Raw genomic sequence first — 6,623 nt, forward strand, 5'->3', positions numbered from 1 at the left:
GGCAGGGCCAGCAGGTGCCTGGCCCTGGAGCCCCCAGAGTCTCCTGGACGCCCCAAAAGAGCAGCCCAACCCAGGGGTGTCCTCCCAGGGAGAGTGGGCACCCCAGCAGGTCCTACAATTAACCTCTGGACGCAGGTGAGGGTGGGCAGCCCGGAAGCCCTGCCCGTCTGCGCAGGCCGTCTGCCCACTCTCCCAGGTCTTTTAGAATTCTTTCAATGATGCTTCATGGTTTCGGTGCTACAGTCGTGTGCTTCTTTTGTTAAACACTTTCCTAAGTATTTTCTTCTTTTTGATGTTCTGGCAAATGAAATTTTCTTAATTTTTTCCAGATTGTTCCACAAACCAATTCTGATTAATCTTATAGTTCAGGAATTTTTTCCTGCTTTTCCATTTCTTTATGCCTCCTTCCATTTACAGCTCTTATTATTTTCCAAATGTTCTTTTCCAAAACATCCTCAGAGCTGAAAGGCTCATGCAGTCGCAGCACCTGATGGTGCCGGATCTGAGGAACGCATCGCGGAGGCGGGCCTCTGACCCTCAGGGTGGGACTCTTGCTCTTCAGGAGACCATGACTTCAATTTTAAATCTGCCTTTGATTTTAAATTCTTACAGGAAGAGAAGTCTGCCAACGTAATGAGCTAACAACCCACCAGGGCCTCACGTGGGCTTATTTCTGTGTGATAACCACATCCATGGGGCCGTGGTCCTGTGGGCGATGGGCTCCTTTAAGAAACTTGTGTATTTTAAGGATTTCTCTGATTAATTCCTGCCTAAAGGCTTGGAAACAGTTTTTACATAATAATCATGTAGGTCAGTGTGACTGAAAAGGGGGAGAACCGGCCAGCCTCCCGGTTCTCGGGATGGTAACACCTCGTTCCCTTTGACGCAGAGTTCAAACAGCATCTGGAGCCTGTGCTGGTGAGAAGAGCCATCGATCACTCCGACTCCCTGACTGAGGACAGCGGAGTGACAGACCTCATCCCTCGCTGGGCTGTGCCCCCTCCCCTGCATCCAGGGGTCCTGGCTGAGGCCAGTGCCACTCGCCACAAGGAGGCTGGTCAGGCTTCTAGGCAACTGGAGCGGGCACAGCCGCTTTTCTTTTAAGTTCACAGTTACCATGTTTTTTCATGTGTAAGACGCCCTGCCCCATGTATAAGACACCCCCTTTTCCAACCCAAAATAAGAAATCAATATTTTAAACCCAAAACAGAACACATTTTTATTTAGTAACTAGGGGCCCAGTGCACGAATTCGTGCACCTTGAAAGGAACTGTAGGGCTGCGAGGCTGCAGTGGGCACAGAGGCAGGTCTTGGCCCATCCTCTGTGCCTCTGCCCAGCCCCTCCTGCCACGGTCCCTTGGTCCCCTGTCTGCCAGCAGCCCCACTCCCACCACCCGCTCCCATGCTCTCATGGCGCCAACCCGGCTCACACCCGCTGATGGTGTGGACCGATTGGGGCTGGTCCAGCGGCGGGTGTGAGTGGGGCCAGCGCCATCAGTGGGTGCGAGTGGCAGCTGCTGCCCCAATCACCCCTTAGGATCAGGTTCAATGTTTTTCTCTCTCCCCCTTTCCCTCTCTCTGGAATCAATAAATATGTCCTTGGGTAAGGATTTAAAAAGAAAGATGGCCATTTAATTGCTCTATAATTAATCAGCACCCAAAACTGTGCAGTGACGAGCAGGCTGGCATTTCCTGGGACCCAGGACCAGCCGATGGTGCCATGATGGCATCTCCGTCTCTGAGGTGATGAAGACAGAACCAAGGCCGCTGGGCTCCACACCCTTCACAGGCTGACGGAGCCCAGGTCACAGACAACATCGGCCTTCCAAGCGCAAAGGGCTCGGTGCTGCCTGGGCGGATTCGCGACCATCACTGACCACTTCTTGTCACCTCTGGGGGTAGAAATGTTAGGACAGGGGCTTCGACCTAGAAATTCTAGGAAAGGCATGGTTTTAGTTGCTGCAGAGTTTGTCGGTTCGCACGGAACCGCACCGGGTCTGGGGTCTGTCCACGCCCCATGTGGGCAGCCAGGTCGCAGCATGTGAGCCCCTTGGAGAGAAGCTAACGCGGAGCAGCCACTTCTGCCCCTTTCCTGCTCCTCGTGCCCCTCAGGCTCCTGGGCCGGAGGGCGGTCTCTATCTCTAAGGAACCCCTGATGCTGTCGCAGTGGGTGGAGCGCCAGGAAGCTCCGGTGTCGCTGAGTGCATGAGGTGGGGAGTCACCCCCTCAACACGTGGGCATACTTGTTCTTTTCCGACTAGTTTTCGTCATGCGTTTGGGTGTGATGCTGATAAAACTTAAGTTTTACTTGTTTTCATTTGTGAATGGCCATTGCCAGAGACCCAGGTGGTATTTCTCTACCTGCACGTCAGTGCATGGCCTTGTCTAACACGCTGGGCAGTAGGCGTGCCGTCTAATCGCACCTCCTCCAAAGCGCTCCGGAATGTTTGCAGAGTCACCCTTCACAGGGGAGACGCCAACAAAGCGTGACCAGGTGACCCAGCAAGGGCAGGCTAGCTGCAGGTCTGACGCCAGCAGCTGGATGATGGGTCCTGGGCACTGACCACGGGGCTGCCCTCCACCCCGGCCTACATTCCCAGGCCTGTGCTGAAGCCACGCTGTGCTCTAAGGAGTGTTTCCTTGTTTCCAGGTGAGGCACCTGGGTGCAGAGCAGGGAAGCAGAGGTGAGCAATGCTCATCTCTGCAGGCGGGTGGGTGACCCCACATAAGGCAGCATTGCAGAGGCCACGGCTCTGCTCCGTGGTGGGGGGAGTGTAGAATGAGCCAAGGGCCAGGCTCCTCTTCTCCCCACACAGGAGTCATCACCTTTGGGTTCTCCTTCTGAAAACAGAATGTGTCTTCCGTAAGCACACAACCTAGTGCCTCCTTTTTCTCCTTCGACCTGACAGCCATTAATATTCCCGAAAGAAATGATTTGTTTCAAAATAGCCAAAACACGGGCTGCTAACACTTTTTCATTAAAATTAATTTCACAGACTCTTCAGCTCCTGGCGGTCTGGGTCAGCGTTCGGAAGGAGCCGTCGGTTCGGACAGCGTGTCCAGGGCTGTGGGTTCAGTTCTGCTCTAAGCTGCTTCACACAGTGCAGAGCTGGGGTGCTGGGCGAGGTGGCAGCTGGCGCTGCAGGTTTCGTCTGCGAGCCACCCTATGCGGTGGCATCTAACCCAACCTACCCTGACAGGCAGGCTCTCCCCCGGGGGCCGGGGCCCATCACAGACGTGAATCGAGCATCCTTCCTCCGTGTCTAACGCATGTGTGGTGATGCCATGAGCATCATGGGTGGGGGAAACGGCTGATTCCACATCCATGAAGGAATGAGTCTTCAGGAATGTCGCCCCTCCACCGACTGAAGGCCCACCCCCGGCCACCCTGAGAAGCCCGAGGCCGGCGCTCCACCACACGCATCTCCCAGGCGCCTCCTTCCCACCTGGGGCTGCTCCGTGGGGGCCCTTCAGCCCTCCCTCCGCAGCTTTCACACTAAGAGTTTTGTGGCTCCAAAAGTTAGATTTAGAAACAACTGCCTCAGGGAAGATCCTCCTTAAACAGAGGTTATTCGACTGCAAAGGGAGTGACTACGACACTCCATTTTATACCCGACTCAAAGGGCACCTTTAGTTGATAGTTGCTAACATTTTTACAAAATTGCTTTGCTTTCACCATTGTCTCCACTTATCATTTTTCCTATTTTCACCCTAAAATGTTTCCCCAGGGCAAGCACTGAGGGTGCCGTCCTGAGCCGCAGAGGGCAGGTTCGAGCACGTGCCCCTGTCCCCAGAGCCACCCGCCTGGGCCTGGACCAGCGAGTCCCCGTGCGGCCCCCCTTGGGCTCAGATCCTTCCATGCAGTTCTCTCGCCGAGCAGGGCTCCCGCTGCAGCCAGTGCGCGAGGACAGCGCACAGCAGGTCCTGGGGGCTCACCCAGCACTGACACCCGGGGCTTTCCTGCTGCAGTGAAGGCGGCAACCCATTGCTCTGGAAAAGGAACCTTGGAGCGCGCCGGCCTCCGAGCAGGGAGGAGGGCTTCCTGGTCTTTGAAATAAACATGACGAGCTCGAAGGTGGAAGGAAAGTGTGCTATGCTCCAGTGTCTTTGACTCATTGAGCTTTGAATTCTGATAATAACCTTGATGCCACAGAACGATGGACTTTAGAATTAAATGGAAACGTGTGAGCAGCAGTAACATTAGCCCACATGCCCTGGCACCAACTGCTCGCCCAGAGGAAGGATGGGGGTGAGGGGCAGAGTGGAAAGTTACAGGAACTTTAGAAATCATCATATACAAACCATTTTTTCTCTTTACTAAAAGGTAAAACTATCCACAGATGTTAGGTATTTCACCCAATAATGAAGCTTTAAAAATATAACTTTGACAATCACTTTATACTGTTTAATCCTCACAATATGAACATTACTGTCTGCTGTCTCACACGGAGAGAAGTGCTCTCAGGAGGGTGAGCAACTTACTCAAGGCTTACAGACCGTCCTTGCCTGGCGCCCAGCATCGCTGAAGCACCAGCAGCACCAGCAGCACCAGACCCGGGAGAACCAGATCGAGGGATGATTCCAGCAGAGGCCAACCCAGCTCCCACAGCCCCTCTCGGTGGACGAGTCAGGCAAAAGGCCGCCCTGGGTGTGAAGATCACATAATCATGTCAAGGATGTATGTAAAAGGCCCCGTCTGTTCCCCGTGGCTTCGCTCCATCTCAGGGCGGTGGCTCCGTCTTCAGGCAGCTTCCCTTTGCAGACCAGCCAGTGGCTGACGGCCTGTGATGACCTGACAGCTCTCGTGCCACAGGCCCGCCATGGGGAAGTGCCATAAATGAGCATCAGAGAAAAACAACATGTCACTGTGGAAAGGTTTCCAACAGAGAGTGAGACCTGCTGGCCACCAGTCACTCGTGGCTGACGCCTTGCACCCTGAACGCGAGGAGAGAACACAGGCACCATGACCGGGTCCTGGCTCACTTCAAGCCTCGCAGCTCCGAGGGATACGTGTCTCACGTGTCTCATCGAGTAGCTTTGGCAACGGGGGTGGGGGGGGGGGGCGTGATTTGGACTCTTCCGTACAGATAACCATCATGTTTAATCTCCCAATAAATGCTCTCTGTGTTAAAGGGTGGGGCGGGGGGGGTGGGGGGGGGGGGGGGGCGTGATTTGGACTCTTCCGTACAGATAACCATCATGTTTAATCTCCCAATAAATGCTCTCTGTGTTAAAATAAAGATAAGCTGGAGGCTAAGAAATTCCTACCTTTAATACCAAACACGAAGCTAGGCATCACATTGGTCAAATATGAGCCTCTCTTCTCTGGGCGCGGAAGATTCGCAACTCGGAGATGACCAAGGAGCAGCAGCGAGAACCCTTCCGTACAGATAACCATCATGTTTAATCTCCCAATAAATGCTCTCTGTGTTAAAATAAAGATAAGCTGGAGGCTAAGAAATTCCTACCTTTAATACCAAACACGAAGCTAGGCATCACATTGGTCAAATATGAGCCTCTCTTCTCTGGGCGCGGAAGATTCGCAACTCGGAGATGACCAAGGAGCAGCAGCGAGAACCCTGAAGAGCACAGAGCAGGAGTGGGTGGTCCTGGAGGGGCGTGTATCAGGAGAGTCCAAGGCACTGCTGGCAGCACTGGGTCTTTACCGTGATATGGGCGGTGGGGGGTTTGAGATCAGGCTTTTCAAGGCACGTCCGTCATTGACGGAAACAGCTGAGCATCGGACACTTTGGACACATCTTCCAGGCAACGTGAAAGCAAGAGGAGAATGTTGAAGTGATAGCAGGTATTTTTTTCATGTTCAACACCACAGAGGTCTTTTTTAATCTCAGAGAGATTACAACACAAGCCTTACTCCTCTGGGTTAAAAAAAAAAACCACAGTATCCTACCAATTTTACTAATGAGAAGCAGTAGACAGAACTTTGATATGAGTGGGGTTAGCAATAACCAAGAAACTCCTACGATGAGATGTGGCCATGCCCGTTGGGAGCCTGTGACCAAGTTCCAAGCAGGGCACGTGATTAAGGTACTCACTGCTTGGGGAGGTAAGTCCTATTTGACAGAAAAGAATGTTATACACTTAATCCAATCCTGTGCTCTCATGAGAATGTTCATTCTGTTTTCAAAAATGGAGGACAGTGCACGTCAGGATGGGAGCCAATGCTGAGAGCACGCGGCCACACGGTAACCTGGGCAGTAATTGTGTCAGTGTGACTCAGACACTGTGTAGCCTGGGCAGTGACTGTGTCAGTGTGACTAGGACCCTGTGTAACCTAGGCAGTGACTGTGTCAGTGAGACTAGGACACTGTGTAACCTAGGCAGTGACTGTGTCAGTGAGACTAGGACACTGTGTAACCTAGGCAGTGACTGTGTCAGTGAGACTAGGACACTGTGTAACCTAGGCAGTGACTGTGTCAGTGAGACTAGGACACTGTGTAACCTAGGCAGTGACTGTGTCAGTGAGACTAGGACACTGTGTAACCTAGGCAGTGACTGTGTCAGTGAGACTAGGACACTGTGTAACCTAGGCAGTGACTGTGTCAGTGAGACTAGGACACTGTGTAACCTAGGCAGTGACTGTGTCAGTGAGACTAGGACAC

The sequence above is a fragment of the Myotis brandtii genome, unplaced genomic scaffold (genome assembly GCF_000412655.1).
Source record: "Myotis brandtii unplaced genomic scaffold, ASM41265v1 scaffold1882, whole genome shotgun sequence".
NCBI lineage: Eukaryota > Metazoa > Chordata > Mammalia > Chiroptera > Vespertilionidae > Myotis > Myotis brandtii.